This window comes from Herpailurus yagouaroundi, unplaced genomic scaffold (assembly GCF_014898765.1).
Source record: "Herpailurus yagouaroundi ecotype Mexico unplaced genomic scaffold, PumYag 141, whole genome shotgun sequence".
NCBI lineage: Eukaryota > Metazoa > Chordata > Mammalia > Carnivora > Felidae > Herpailurus > Herpailurus yagouaroundi.
The window spans coordinates 63,845,666-63,861,791 of NW_024412396.1; the positions used below are offsets into that span (position 1 = coordinate 63,845,666).

At 53.3% G+C, this 16,126-nt stretch overlaps 1 protein-coding gene across 5 annotated transcripts in view; it reads right to left on the bottom strand.

Annotated features, from left to right (window-relative positions):
- Nucleotides 1–12,798, bottom strand: part of GPR68 (G protein-coupled receptor 68) — a 28,509-nt gene extending 15,711 nt beyond the window's left edge. Inside the window, exons 1-3 of one of the 5 annotated variants that reach the window (XM_040478025.1) lie at nt 12,236–12,298; nt 6,952–7,051; nt 4,910–5,058 (exon numbers count right to left, since the gene is read on the bottom strand). The gene's annotated coding sequence lies outside the window, so the exon portion shown is untranslated. Of the gene's footprint in view, nt 1–693; nt 1,118–1,698; nt 2,244–4,909; nt 5,059–6,951; nt 7,052–12,235 lie in introns of those variants that run through there. The other 4 variants (XM_040478026.1, XM_040478022.1, XM_040478023.1 and 1 more) reach the window with 4 other exon arrangements.
- Between the last annotated feature and the right edge of the window lie 3,328 nt (nt 12,799–16,126).

The window sequence follows — 16,126 nt, forward strand, 5'->3', positions numbered from 1 at the left end:
ACGCCCACCAAACCCTGCCCAAATCACAGCTTCCTGAGCAAAATAGCTGAGTACTGTTATTTTAAGCCATTATCTTTAAACTGGTGTGTTAGGCAGCAGTAAAAACTGGAACACAATTATTCTTTTTTCTCCAAAATCAGGTGAGGGCTTATCATGTGCTGGTTTCACTCATATGGTTATTTTAACTTTTATAACAACTTTGTGAGGTGGATATGATAATCTCCATTTTTCCCACGAGATACTAAAGCTCAGAGAGGTAAGGTATCTTGTTTGAGACCAGCCAGCTAGGAAAGATAAAACCCGGTTTCTACTCTTTCCCTGAGTCTTCTCTCCCTACGGTGTGTGTGCTGTACCCAGAAGGGTGCAACCTGACGGTAATAACAAGACTCCTAGCTAACACTCAGGGGCTCTGTAAAGCTTTCAAGGCGAGATCTTCTCCAGTATGATCTCGTAACACCCTAGGGAGCAGGCTCGACTATCATGCCCATTTCGTAGAAAATCGCACGGAGGCTTAAAAAGAGGGTAGCTGATTTGCTAAGGTGATCGCTCTCCTAAGAGTAAGAGCTGAGATTTGCACTCCCGTCATCTCGCTCTGGAACTGAGCTCTCATTATAGCATCCACACTGTTCCAGCCCGGCATCCCCTGTTAAGCTTAGGAATCTTTTTTCCACCATCCTCTCTTTGGAAGCTTACCTGCGGGGAGAACAACACAATCTCACCATCTCAGATCTGTAACATTCTCACATCTCTTTTGTCCTCACTAAAGTAGTTATTTCCATTTCACAGAGGCCCAGCCACAGGAAGGGACCTGCCTCTGGCTCCAAATCAGTGCTCCCTCCTCTTTTTCTCCTCTTGAATCCCAAAGTGTCTTCCTGTGCCTTTTGGCCAACGCGTCACTGTTCTCCAGCTTGAGGAGTACCCGGGCCCACGGATTGCCAGGCAGGTGGCCTTGCCAACCTCATCCGGGCGCTCCTTCGGCCAATCGCAGACAAGCTTTCCCTGTGCCGGACACCTGCCCTTCGCGTAAAAGACACCAGGCAGGCCTGGGGGAAGGAAGGGAAAGCCTGGCCCACGCTGAATCTTGGGTCCCCTGTGCTGGCGAGCTCTGGGAAAAGAAGGGTTAGCTGTGTGTGTGTGTGTGTGTGTGTGTGTGTGTGTGTGTGTGTGTGTTAATTACCAGGTGGCCACAGAGCCAGCCGAGGGGGTGGCTGCTAACCCAGGCAGCTACCGCGGGAGGAGACACTCTACCGCGGAGGGGGGCCCGGACGCGCCGGCGGCGCTCGGGGGCAGACACCAGGCCAGGCGGGGCTTGGCCGCAGCCGCGTCTGCCCGGACTGCTCGCCCAGGGCGCGCCCGCACTTGGCCGCCTCCGCCCCGCCCGGCGCGCGCACACCCGGCCGCTCCCGCACGTGCCCGCCCCGCGCACCACCCCCCCGCCCCCCCCCACCCCCCGCGCACACGAGGTCGCTCCCACGCTTGGTGGCTGCGCTCCGCGCACGCACAGGTGGCCCCACCGGCCCGAAGCGTCATCGCGCGCTCGTGGGGCCGCTTCGGCGAAGGCGGGGAACTGGCTGCCAGTGCCCAGGACGCGGCCGCTGTCCGCAAGCAGTTTGCGGGCGCGCCAGGGACCCCACGACCTTGGCGAGAGGAAGAGGCCCAGCTGGGGGGGTGGGGGCGCAACGGGGGTGGGGGACCTACCTGCGCGGTGAAGGGCCCGCGTGTGGGTCGCAGTTGTCGGCGCCCCCTCCTAGGGCCGACGCCCAGCAAGCAGGGTGGGCACTGCTGGCAGGGGTGGTCTGGGAACACCGGCGGGTCCACTTCGTGGCTGGGCCCTCCTCCTCCTCGTTGTGCCCTGATTTCCTCTATCCTCTCCCCCTTTCCCGCGCCTGCCGGTCGGGCACACCCAGCTCTGCCGGGTCCTTATCCAGCCTTTCTGACCGCAGGCCACAGGCTAGGCGCCTGCCAGGAGGAACCGCAGTGGCTCAGACCTGTCCTAGAGGCACAGCACTCCCCACCCACTACAACCGCGTCCCCGGAACAGGCTCTGGGTGGCCAGGGTGGGCCAGACTGGTCTTGGCTGCAGAAGGACAAGGTTCCTTCTCCAGCCACATCCCTGGGGAAGCTGAGAGAAGAGTCCATGAAGCGACCTTCCTGTACTTTGCGGGTCCTTATCCTCAGCGCCAGCACATCGGTAGCCGCTCAGTAAATGCCCTACCGCGTTGCCGCCCTGAGCCTCTGGGCACCTCCTCTGGCACCTCCCCTGACCTCAGCCGGGGCGCCCCCCTCCAGGAGTCTGCACTTAGGTTTGCTGCTTCCTGGATTCCGGTGCTGGTGCTTCCCAGGGCCTGAGTGTGCCTGAGTCACAACACAGACCTCCTGCTGTGGAGGTCAAGGAGGGAAGTGGAGGAGGCGGTCTCCCCCTCTGCCCCTCGGGCTCACGGGTAACAGCAAAAACAGCAGCCAGGGCTTGTGGTATTGTGCCAAGGGCTTAGATGATCCTATTAGGTACATACCATTATCACCCCCATTTTACACATGGGGGAATAAGGGACAGAAAGGTCAAGTAATGAGCCCAAGGTCACACAGGTAATAAGTGGAGGCAGTGGGTTTCAAACTCAGGCAGGTGAGCCCAGAGCCAGCAGTCTGTGCCAAGCCAGCCTCAGCTGTTCCCTCAGCACCTCTGCTTGTTCACATCAACTCCTGTGTCCCCCTCCACCCCCAAGAACTCCTGTCCCCATCTTCTGAACTCCAGCCCCAGTTTTAAGACTCAAAAGTCACTTCTGCTACCGGGCCTTGACGACTGTTCCAGGCAATTTGTGCTCTGCTCCCCTGACCCCTTCTCAGCGTCTTTTTGCACCGTCCACGGGGGTCATTGGCGCACAGACGTCTCTCTGTAGGACTCTCACTCCCGGCCCAGTGCCTGGCTCAGAGGACGGCACCCCATTCCAATTTGTGAACTGAGTGTCTGGGAATGGTCACTGCGGGAGTCTGCAGACCTGTGCCATTGGTCATTAGGACCGGCGGTCAGGGGTTAGGACGGAGGGCAGTCAGAGAGCAGGCAGGAGAGGTAAAGAGATGGAGAGATGTCTCACCTTCTGCTAACCCCTCTGGGTGGCTCATAGCTGCTCACTTTGTGACCTGGCCCCTAGAGGAGTCTCTGGAGGGAGATGGAGAGTGAACAAGAGGGCAGAGGACACCTCAGCAGGAAAGGCAGCGGAAGCAGAGGCTGGATGGGGCCATCTTCCTCCTTCTTGCAACATCTTCACACATGGAGTTTTCTGGATTAACTATTCAGGCCATAAAAATGCACATATGCTTTTCATACGAGATCGGGCGCGTTCAGGGTGGTATGGCCGTAGACAACACATATGCTTTTCAAAAGTTGCCAGGCTGAGAGTACTTGTTAAAGAGTATGCCTTCAAGGGGTGCCCTGGGCGGCTCAGTGGGTTAGGTGTCTGACTCTTGATTTCGGCTCGGGTCATGATTTCCCGGTTAGTGAGATCGAGTGTCACATCTGATATTGCGGAGCCTGCTTGGGATTCTGTCTCTCTCTCTCTGTCTCTCTCTCTCTCTCTCTCTCTCTGCCCGTTCCCCACGCGTGCGTGTGCGTGCACTCTCTCTCTCTCTCGAAATAAATAAATAAACTAAAAAAAAAAAAAAGTTTGCCTTCCAAAGCCAGTGTCTGAATTAGAGTCCTAGCTCTGTTACCTATCAGTAGGGTGACCTTGGAGAAGTCCCTTAAGCTCTCTGTGCCTAGCTCTTCATGTGCGAAATGGGGACACCCCTTCAAAAGGGGGTTGAAGCGATTTCACAATTAAATCAGGCAAAGCCCTTAGCTCGACACCCAGCAGGTACTAGGGTTCGGTAGATATTAGCTGTTATTATGGTCTCCTCCCAATACCCTCTTCTACACGGCTCTTATCTTTTGAATGCTTACTGTCCTTAGTGCCTATGCACGCTGCTCTCTTTGAATTCCAAGTAGTTTTATTCTCTCCAACTTACAGATCAGGAAGCTGAGATTCGGTCAATTACCTGAGGCCACTCGGTTCTGAGTGTCTGAAGCAGGACTTGAGAGAGTCTTAAGGGAAGCTGTTCTTGCAGCAATTGTGTCCCGTCCCCCAGGAAAGGAGTGGGGTGTTCTAAAGCCCATCGTCAGTTGCCAGATGCAGGATTCTGGCTTCCAGGGGTACAAACCGCGCATGCCATGTGGAAAGGTTATTACCAAGGGAATCCTGTCCGGGCTGCCACGACGCACGGTTCCGGGGGGCCCGTACACACTGGAACCGACCGGATGGTGTCCCCTGGAGTTGGAACGGTGTGGCAGTGTCTGGTGGCCCTCTCTCCCTGCCTTTTTCTAGCACACAGTCTCTGCTTACAGATCTCCAAACACAGAACCTCTCACGAGGATAAATACTCTTCGATTAAAGCAAAGCTCTGTTTGGATTCATGCTTTACTCTTTAGAGACCGAACAGCATGGCACCTATACTACTCACTGAAAGATCCAGAACCGGCCTGTGGAAGATGGGGTTGGCATCTCTGGCTGTGCTCTCCCTCAGAAGATGCTAGATTTGGGGAAGCAAAGAGATTCGTCGCCCTGCCTGCAACGTCACCTTCTGGCTCGACTTCTGCCGTTTCTTGATGTCAAGCTGCCCAGTCATTGGCAGGAGCAGTAGAATTTGTTGTTTTGTAAACAAAACCTGGCACTGGCCTTGCAAACAACCTACGGCTCACCGTGTGAAAATGAAGCATGCATTGTTTTCCAGAACCTTCCTGGTCCTAGGGAATGGCAAATTACGGCCCATGGAATGCTGATCTGAGACACTGCGCTAATAACCATCTTCCTTGCCCACAGCAATCATCTCCCGCAATGGGCTGGACTCCGGAGACGTGGTCAGAATTTCTCCATACCTGGCATAAGTGACGTTCACGTCCATTTCTTTTCCAGACTCTCATGGGATTTCGGTCTCGGCATTTGCATTTTCCCAGTGTCTGGGTTAGGGAGGCCGCTGCAGGGCCCGGAAATGGCCGCTGATGGGATGGTTGAAAGGGATTGTTTCCTGAGGGCCAGAAAAGTGCCGAGGGCTTTTTGAGGACTTATCGGCGCATCCAGATCTACTGTCCACCCCTCTCCATCCTGCTCCGTGGATTGGATCACCGGCCTCCCTTGCCCTCTGGCTTCTGTTGGGTTTGGCCAATGGGAAGCACTAACTGGGATCAGAAGATGGCAAGAGAGTGAGGAGAAGGGAGTATTTATCCCCCTGCCAGGGTAGCTTCAGGTTGGCTGCTTCCTTGTAGCTCCTGCCGGAGTCCCTGTCCTACTCTGCTCTTCCTCTGCCCCCTCCAGCCTGGGGCAGGGACGATGCCAGGCCCAGGGTGCTGCAGACTCCAGCGCTGGTTCCCTTAACTCTATCCCCACATCATTAAAAACCGTCCCCTGGAAAAGATATTTGCAAATGACATATCGGACAAAGGGCTAGTATCCAAAATCTATAAAGAGCTCACCAAACTCCACACCCGAAAAGCAAATAACCCAGTGAAGAAATGGGCAGAAAACATGAATAGACACTTCTCTAAAGAAGACATCCGGATGGCCAACAGGCACATGAAAAGATGTTCAGCGTCGCTTCTTATCAGGGAAATACAAATCAAAACCACACTCAGGTATCACCTCACGCCAGTCAGAGTGGCCAAAATGAACAAATCAGGAGACTCTAGATGCTGGAGAGGATGTGGAGAAACGGGAACCCTCTTGCACTGTTGGTGGGAATGCAAATTGGTGCAGCTGCTCTGGAAAGCAGTGTGGAGGTTCCTCAGAAAATTAAAAATAGACCTACCCTATGACCCAGCAATAGCACTGCTAGGAATTTATCCAAGGGACACAGGAGTACTGATGCATAGGGGCACTTGTACCCCAATGTTCATAGCAGCACTCTCAACAATAGCCAAATTATGGAAAGAGCCTAAATGTCCATCAACTGATGAATGGATAAAGAAATTGTGGTTTATATACACAATGTAATACTATGTGGCAATGAGAAAAAATTAAATATGGCCTTTTGTAGCAACGTGGATGGAACTGGAGAGTGTGATGCTAAGTGAAATAAGCCATACAGAGAAAGACAGATACCATATGGTTTCACTCTTATGTGGATCCTGAGAAACTTAACAGGAACCCATGGGGGAGGGGAAGGAAAAAAAAAAAAAAAAGAGGTTAGAGTGGGAGAGAGCCAAAGCATAAGAGACTGTTGAGAACTGAGAACAAACTAAGGGTTGATGGGGGGTGGGAGGGAGGAGAGGGTGGGTGATGGGTATTGAGGAGGGCACCTTTTGGGATGAGCACTGGGTGTTGTATGGAAACCAATTTGACAATAAATTTCATATATAAATTAAAAAAACAAAACAAAACAAAAAAAACAAAAAAAACAAAACCGTCCCCTGTGTTAACCTCTCCTCGGTCACCCTGCTTGACCTTGCGTCCGCTTCCTGCCAAGACCCTGAGTGACACAAAAGTGCACGGGCCAGATGCGTCTTCACTGCAAACTCACACTAATGGAAGAATATGCACGTATTTAGAATGTGCACAGATTATCTACTTTAAAAAAATTACCGTTTTTCCAGCTGGTTCTTCCAATGAGCACAGCTGGCCAGCCTCAGAGGAAATCTGTCTTTATCCCCTGAAGGAGTCCCTGCTTCCTCACTCTGCTACGTCAGCAGCACATCGCTGCCTCTTGCAGATTCCCCTGCCCTGTGCTGCCTGTGGCCGTGAGCTTCTTCCTGGCTATTCACTCGGGTATGTGTGACTCTCCTTTTGAGAAGTGTTTGTCATTGCGGAGTCATGCTCCTGCCAGGACAGTTTCAAGCAGCAAGAAGCTGGTTTTTCTGCGAATTGTCTTTTCTGGCATCAACCACACTCCGGCAGGCTCGGGCCTGAACTGATTAATCAGACTGACCTGATTAATATGACGTTGTTTCCGATCCCACTCAGACAATCCCCAGGCTCTCAGACGGAGTGTGACTAATGGAGCCACCCACAGGCAGGAAACTCTGAGGCTGGTGAAGACAGCACAAGTCCAGCTGAAGTACAAGCACACACTTCTGGAGAGCTGGGGAACCCATGTCGCATGCCTGGCTACAGACTCCCGGAGGAGGCCTTCAGGCTGGGCTTGCTCAGGCATGGGGGCTGGGAGAGGGGGTAGCATGTGAATGTCCGGGTTCAAATCCCAAACCTGTTGCTTTCTAGTTGGGAGAACTCTGGCAAGTTATGTGGCCTCCCTGTGCCTGGTTTTTTCTTTTCTTTTAAATGGGGCAATGGGACGCCTAGGTGGCTCAGTCGGTTAAGCATCCAACTCTTGATTTCGGCTCAGGTCATGATCTCATGGTTTGTGGGTTCTGGGCCTGCGTCAGGCTCTGTGACAGTGCAGGGCCTGCTTGGGATTCTCTCTACCCCCTCTCTCCCTCTGCCCCAACCCTGCTTGCTCTAAATTAAAAAAAATAAAAATAAATAAATAAAAATGGGGGTGATAAAGAAGATTGGTGTGAGGATGAAATATAAAAGTGTTCTCAAGAAATCTGTTGTCACACACAGGGGCACCTGAATGGCTCACTCGGTTGAGTGTCTGACTTCAGCTCAGTTCCTGATCTCATGGTTCATGGGTTCGAGCCCTGCGTTGAGCTCTGTGCTGACAGCTCGGAGCCTGGAGTCTGCTTCGGATTCTGTGTCTCCTCTCTCTCTGCCCCTCCCCGCCACCGCGACTTGTGCTCTCTTTCTGTATCTCAAAGATAAATAAACATTAAAAATTAAAAAAAAAAAAGAAATATATTGTCATAGAAGCCAGGGGCCCAGCCTAGCAGGTGCAAAGAGAGCAGGTTATGCTGGGAAGGCACAAAAGGGGTTTGGCCAACTGAAATACAGGGAGTCAGGCTGGGACTGTTCAGCCAGCCTTGACCAGCCTCTGCCTTGGTTCTCCTGTTCATGGAGAATGGACTGAATCTTCATACTGGCTGTGTGACCTTGAACAGTCACATGACTGCTCTCTGCCCCAGTTGCCTTATCTGTGAAATGGGGATAATAACAGTATCACATAGGGTTGTTGTATTAAATGAGTTACTGAGTATAAAACTCTTGGAAATATGCCTGCCCCTAGTGGGCGCTCAATAAATGTTAGGGCACCCCTCCTCACCGAGTGCCTGTGGAAGGCTTCCGTGTTCTCCTCTGGTTCAGATATACAGGCTTCTTTGTAATGGCGAGCTGGGGAACTGTGGTTTCGTTTCTTTGGTTTGTTGTATAAGACTTGCCTTCTATGGGGCTTGTATGCCTGGGGGAGGGGTGTGGGGGGAGGGCAGAGGTGAATTTGACTGGTACTTGGCACCCAGGAGCTTTTCCAGGCCCACCTGCCTGAAGAACCATCGGAAGCTCCCTGCAGCTCCCCGAGATAGGCTTAGGTACCCCTAATGGGGTGAGAGAGGGCTGAAATGGGAGGGGACTGGCCAGAGATGGGGCCTCACCCAGAAAATCTCGGTGAAGACTCTCCCCCTCCTATTGTTGGGCTTCAGACCTTGCCTGGCCTCTCGCAGGCTGCTGGCTGGTATCTTGGAGGTGAGAATGGTGACAGGGAGGGAGTGTAGCCCCAAGGTCAGGAGGGTGCACCAGAGCCAGACTGCGTGGGTTCAAATCCCAGCTCTGCCACTTGCCAACTTATTTAACCTCCCAGTGCCTGACCTGTACCGTGAAGGTGGTAACTATGGCACCTACCTCAGAGTGCTGGGTGATGCGTTCAGAATGGTCTGTGGCCCGAGTAAGTGTTCAGTAAATGTCAATTATTATTAATATACCACCAGCCACAGTGCCCTCTGACCACCAGGGACAGTGATTACGGCAGCCAGAATAATGCGCCTCCTCAAAGATGTCTGTGTCCTGATCCCTGGAACCTGTGACTGTGTTGCCCTTTTATGGCACAAGGGACTTGGCAGGTGTGATTAATTTAAGGATCTCAAGATGGGGAGAGTATCCTGGAATTTCCACAGGTAGGAAAGACGCAACCAGCCCTTGTTGGTTTTGAACATGGGAGTTGACCACCAGCCAAGAAATGCAGGCAGCCTCTACAAGGTTTCTAGAAACTGAAAAAGGAAATGAGACCCATTTCTGACCTCAAGGATTGCAAGATTAAATTTGCGTTGTTTTAAGCCACCAAGCTTGTAGTAATTTGTTACAGCAGCAGCAGGGAACTCATACAGCTGTCGAGACCCGACTCAGCTGCATCCCTGAGGGAAGAACCACGCTGACTCACTCCACAGTAGACATGAAGCATCTGTGATGTCACCCACTCTGCTTGTCCTGTGCAGGCGTGGGGAACACCCTGGACCATGGAACTGAATTTCCTCTGGGCACAGGCACTGCCAGGGATTGAATACAAAAGGGCAGGACACATCCCGGTGGGCTCAGTGGGTTGAAAAGGCCTCCTGGAAAATCTAGACCCTCAGGTGGGCCTTGAAGGATGAAAGGTGTGGGGTTTGGACAGGGAAGAGGAGGAGGAGGAAGGAAAGGCATTGTGGGAAGAGGCCCAGGGGGACCAAAGTCAAGGAGGTCAACACAGTCATTCAATCATTATTCATTCATCTTCCTATTCAGTGCTTGTGCTCCAGGCCCTGTGGGGGATAGATACCTGGATAGTAAGTGACTGAAACAGACCTGGTGGGGGTTCTTATGGAACTTACACTGGGAGTAGAAGCCAATACCCCATTATAGTAAAGCATATAACAAACCCTTACAGCAGGATGAGTACAGCTTGTTAAGGAAGCACATCTGGGTGGGCTTCCTGGAGGAAGTGGCCCTTCCAGGATAGGTAAACTGAAGGCTTGTTCCGTATCACTTCAGGCTCTATGTGGTGCTCTGTACTCAGCAGGTGCTGACTGAGAGGAGTTTAGCCATATATTTTATTATTCACTATCCAATTCTTTCTTTTTAAAAAAAAAGTTTTATTTATTTTGAGAGAGAGAAAGAGAGCACAAGACGGGGAGGAACACAGAAAGAGGGAGAGAATCCCAAGCAGGATCCACACCCTCAGGGCAGAACCCGATGCGGGGCTTGAACTCACGAACTGTGACATCATGACCCAAGCTGAAATCAAGAGTCAGATGCTTAACTGACTGAGCCACCAGGCACCTCTAGCTAATTCTCCCTTAGCTCGTCTTCCTGCACTAAGGAGAAAGTCTCAGCTCGGTGTTAGTGTGTCTTTAATTCTTTAATTCTTATTAATCTCGCTTTGTAACCTGCAGAGCTAGACTCGGGTGTGCTATGCAGGCAACAGGTGCCCATTGAAGTCTAACAACACTTCTTGGTTTTTCTTGTTTTTATTGGTTTAATTACCTTCATTTTGTGGCAGAGGGTACTGGTTTTCCACTTCTGCGAGCGGAACACAATTTCCTTTGAAAAAGAACTGTACGTTAAGTGTGATGGAACCATGAGTGAGTGGGGGGTTCTCCCTCCTATCCCGGAGTTGACCACTGGGGTCCAGCTGAACACCAAGAGGGGCACACTGAGTGTGTGCCCGGGGCAGCGACAGGCCTGACTCCTTAGAACTTCCACATCCTATTCTGGGCTGTGTGCGGTGCTGGGGACGGTGAGCGGAAACTGGGTGGCCACTGAGAAGCTGAGATTCTCTAAGAGAATTCTCGTGGAGGGGGGCTGGGCTGCTACAAGGAGAGGAGCCTGGGGTCCATCTGCTAAGGCAGGGGGCACAGTAAACTGCTCAGTGTGCCTCTTTGGACGGGAAGAAAAGAAGCCTGGAGAGGAGCAGGAGACAGCCAGGGGACAGTGAGTGGCCTGCATGCCGTCCTCCACTTGTCACGCAGGCTTGTGTGGCTAAGTTGATGTGAGGGCAGGAGCTGAGCTCCCGGGGGGCCGTCTGGTGGGGCAGGAACCAGGGTGGGGGGCAGGAGGAGATGGTGCTAGAGCCAAGATGCCCATGGGATCTGGACCGAGGGGGAGGCCCAGGGGACCTCTGGGTAACTTTTTGCCTTGTGCCCCCGAAAGAGCCACTCAGGGGCCATCCGGGCCAGTGCGGGCTGGCCAGAGAGAAGAGATGACCAACAGAGAAAAAGTAAAATCCAGTTTCCAAAGTAAAATCAAGAAAAATGTTATGTATATACTAACATGGAACTAGAGTGGCTGAGTTTTTGCAACTGGCTTAGGAGGGAAAGCTGGGAGTGATACGGCAATGACAATACTCTGAGAGCAGCTATGATCACAGGATGAAGGGCAGGAGGGCCATACTGTGGGAGCCCAAGGTACCAGAGCATCTGATCAAGAGGACAGCAGTCAAGGTGGCCTTCCTGGAAGAGGTGACTTCTAAACTGAAACCCACAAGGGGGCAGGAGCATCCTGGAATTCCTCCCAGTGACTGGTGTTTATGATGCTGTGGCTACAGAAGGGGTCCTTTGAGTATTGATGGCGGGGGGCTTAAGAATTTCTCACTAGTCCAAGGGTATATTGCTGGTGGCGAGTGCCCCCTTAGATTCTGATCGTTTGGGGCAGGAAAGAGAAACAAGGTGGATCTGTCTCTCCAGCTAGAGTGTGAGTTGTACTGGCAGGGGGGCGGGGACCAGCTCCCTCCATGTGGGGCTGCTGAATGGGCCATAGGGAATGGATGGGGGAACAGCGGAGACAGACAGTGGAGATGCTCCTGGAGAAGCACCAGGCCCCAGCAGGCACCCGGGAGACGTTAGTTTGCCCCCTCCCCCCCCCCCCCCCCCCCCATCAGGAAAGTCTCCAGTCTGGGACCGGGTCCTTGGACTCCGCCCACGGCGCACTTCCTTGGGCCTTAGCTACACTTATGCAGGGTCAGGGTGTGTGTCCCGGGGACCTGGATGGTGTTGGACTTTTGAAATCTGCGGGGACCGCGGGGGCCCTGGGCAGGGCGGCCTCCTCCGGCCCGCTGCACCCCCAAACGCCCCCTCTCGTGACACACCTTCTGGGTGATAGGTCCCTGGGCCCCCAAAGCACTATCAGTGTGGACCTTAGGATGACACGGACCTACTTCCCAGCCCTTCTCCTCCTCCTCCACTCCCCGCTAAGGCCTTTATCTGGAGACTGGATTTTGAATTTTCCGCCGCAGGAGATGTCAGGGAGCCGGCCTTGCTGAAGGTCCGTGGTCCCCTGGGCCGGGCCGCCGTCATCCGCGCGCTGCCTGCCCCGCCGTCCCGGCCCAACCCCGCGCTGCCCCGGGGCGCACTCACCTCTCTCGGGTCCCGGGCGCAGGAGGCCGGATCGCGGCGGGCGGCAGCGGAGGGACGAGCGGGCGGCGGCGGCGGGGACCGGGCGGGGACGGGCCGGGGACGGGCCGGGGACGAGGTGCGGGCGGCACTGCGCACCGGCTCCAGCTCGCGCGCCGCCTCGCCGCGGGAGGAGGTGGAGGGGGCGGAGGCTCCCGGCGGGCGCCGAGCAGCCGCCCCAGGGATCCGGGGAGGGTGCGGCTTCCAGAACCATTGCTCTCCCGCGGGGAGCGCCGAGGGGCCCTGGGGTTTCCTCCCGGCTCTTTATTGGGGGTCTCTTGGAGGAGAGGATTTGGGGAGCAGGTGGCCGGCTTTGCCTCTGCCAGCTCTCACACTGCGCCAGGTGACCCCCGTAATCTTCACCTCAGTGGGCTGGGCCAAAAAGCCTGGAAAGGGGAGGACGGGTCTGAGCGCTGCCATGAGCCCTCCTCACCCCTCCCCAGCACGTGCCAGGCCTGCCCGGCGCCCCGGGCTCCTGCCTGACTTCACGTCGTTCACTGCTCCGTTTTACAGACGCAGAGGTCGCGGGCTTTCCTCGGGCCCACTCTTTCCCTCTACCTGGGGCAGAAGGGCAAGGAGGGGCGATGGGAGGAGACACAGAAGCCCGGGTCCGAGCTTTCAGCCTCCAGCGATGGCTCCCTGTGCCCTGGGCTGGAAGAACACTGCGCCACCCACACCAACACGGAGTAGGCGGTCAGCTCTTCACAGCTTCCTCCCTCGTCTTTGGTCTTCGGTTCTCAATTCTGTCTCTGCTTTTTCAGCCCATCTCTAAAAAGGTGGTGCTCCCAGGAGCGTGCAGGAATTTTGCAAGCCAGTTGATAAACAGTCATCACTAAAAATTAACTTATTTTAATTTAATTAACATTAATTTAATTATGTTAATTTAGTAGGGCCACCTGGGTGGCTCAGCCGGTTTAAGCATCGGACTTCAGCTCAGGTCATGATCTCACGGTTCATGGGTTCGAGCCCCGAGTCGGGCTCTGTGCTGACAGCTCGGAGCCTGGAGCCTGCTTTGGATTCTGTGTCTCCGTCTCTCTCTGCTCCTCCCCCACTCGTATTCTGTCTCTCTCTCTCAAAAATAAATATTAAAAAAAAAATTAACTTCTGTAAACCTTTGATTAAATACTGTATTTTTTTTAATGTTTATTTTTGAGACAGAGAGAGACAGAGCATGAGTGGGGGAGGAGCAGAGAGAGAGGGAGATACAGAATCGGAAGCAGGCTCCAGGCTGTCAGCACAGAGTCCGTCGTGGGGCTCGAACTTGTCAACCATGAGATCGTGACCTGAGCCAAAGTCGGATGCTCAACCGAATAAACCACCCAGGCAACCCCTAAATACTGCATATTAAAAGCAAAGGTAATAAATACATAAAACTTGCTGCTTCCTAATTATTTTACCAGTACCCATACTCTTGAGGTTATTTATACCCACTTTTTCGGTGTGGAGGTGATGCTCTGTAACAGGTGCCACACATCTCTTCCCACCTCCATGGTCAATGACACCATGTTGGCAGCTTGGAATCGGCCATGGTGAGAATATTTACACCACAGAAATTGGCAGATATTACCAATCAGGGCTTGATTTATGTTTTTCTCAGTGTCTAGACTTAAGAAAATGGCAGAGAAACTGTTCATAGTGCAGAGTAAACTTAAAAGTATGTCTTGGGAGAATATTTATGGCATGTAAGGCGGTACATCTATTTTTTTAAGAAGTGTGCTCGGTCTGTAGCCATGTGACAGCACAAAATGGAGGAAACTTGCTCATCCTGCATTCAGATCTCCTCCGTGACCAGGTAGTCCCCGTGTCATCCACAAAGGAGTGAAGTTCTGACATGCGTTTCTGGTTCGTTTTGCTTTCATGGTACTGGTTAACATAAAGGGAAATTTCAACCAACATCCCTGTTGGAATGATACTGACAGATGTCAGTTGCAAGCACAGGCTGGCTACAAATACACAAGTGTGGCAGAAATCGATGAGAGTTTTCTAGGAGAATCAATTGGCTGTACGGGTTCTGAGGCAGAAAGTATTAGATATTTTACTATTTGTAAATTTTATTACACATCTTTATAAAATTTTATGTATGTATACATGTTCCTTCTCCTTCGGTTGATGAACATTGGGCTGGATGTTTTACGCTGGCTAGATCCTTCCCAGGGTTTGTCCTGTGCTTTCTCACTTTAGTGTTCTACCCAGGGTGAGCCTCTCTTGTTCCAGAGATGATTCCAAATCTCTTTCCAGGTATAGACCTCACCCTGGAGCTGTGCGCACGAATGCCAACTGCTAGTCGGCTCCCCAGACGCCAGGTCCCATATCTCCCAGGCCCGTGCAGAGGGAGGTGCCTGGAGCTCAGGAAGGGCATGATCTGGGATGCCTGGCTCAGCAACAGGACCCTGTGGTACTGCCCGGGGGTGGGGACCATTGCCTGGGATTGGCTGCGGATGTGAGCGAGGTGTCAGAGCTGGAACCAGCTGATAAAGTAATGGATAGGACACAGGGAAGAGGGAGGGGGATGTCAAATATCATCTGGTTAGGGGACAGAGAAGACGAGATGGGAACCACAAAGAGGCTTTGGTGGGGGGCAGACGGTAAACAGTATGCTGAGCATTGAGTTGGAGGGACATCCAGGCTGGAAACACAGGTCCGGAGGTTCCAAGGAGAGGCTGGGGCTGGAGCTGTTTGGACCTTCTGGGAACAGACTGTAATTAAAATCATGGATGTGTGTGAGCTTGTCTGGGGCGAGGGGAGGGAGCCATAAGAGGGCTGGGTGCACCTCAGTGAGCCATGTAGAGCGGCCCAGTCCACAAAGGCATGGGTGTGACTAGTGCGGAGGCAGAGACTGAGGGGAATGGGTCAAAAGGAAAGGTCACCGGGGGTGAATGCCCTGAGAGGTGCCACGAGGGCTAAGTTGTTTGAGACAGGCAGTCTATTGGGCAAGCTACCGCCCAAACCCAGGGCCAGGGGTGTGTGTGTGTGTGTGTTTGTGTGTGACCCGAGATGAGAAAAACTGAGACAAGGGTGGGGGTGCAGATTTCAGACACAGTCCAGAACGTGACCTAGGTGTGGGGTGTGGAGAGAGGAAGGGCCAAGCCTGCATCTCGGGCTTCTGGTTTTTGTGATAACAGGACAGCTGGTCCTTGAATGAGCGAGGGAGCCAGAGGGGTGGGGGGTGGGGGCAGGGTGGTCAGGTGGAAGAGTCGAGCGAGGCCTGCAGGTCCAGGCAGGAGGATCTGACAGCAGGTGGGGGGCTTCAGGCCTACAGCTCAGCAGTCAGCCCTTGGCTAGCCCTGGGGGGCTGCCCGCAAGGGGCAGCCTCTGGGACCTAGCACCTTAACTGTGAAGGCACCTTTAACTATGAATGAATGAGGGGCTGGCAAGTGTGAGCCCTGGAGACCCGTTCCAGACAGCAGAGAATCCCAAGCGAGGTTCACGTGCTAAGTGGCCAGGTGGCAAAGTCTGCACAGGAGGAAGCAGAGAGGTGGCTGCTGCTGTTTGGCCCAAGCCTTGTGGATGGCAGCCCCCCGCTGAGCGGTCACACAGGACAGGCTGTAAGCTTCCGAAAGGACAGGCGAGGAGGCAGGAGACTCTTAATCTGGGGGCACACGGGTGGCTCAATCACTTGAGCTCAGGTCGTGATTGTGCGGTTCATGGGTTGAAGCCATTCATGAGGCTCTCTGCTGTCGGCGCAGAGTCTGCTTCGGATCTTCTGTCCCCCTCTCACTCTGTCCCTCCCCTGCTTGTGCTCTCTCAAAAATAAACGTTAAAAAAAGCTTGGTGAAGAAAGAGAGAGACACCGAGGCAGCAAGACAGAAAGCCATTTGAAGAAAGACTTCACCATGTGTGGATATGAATATGCCT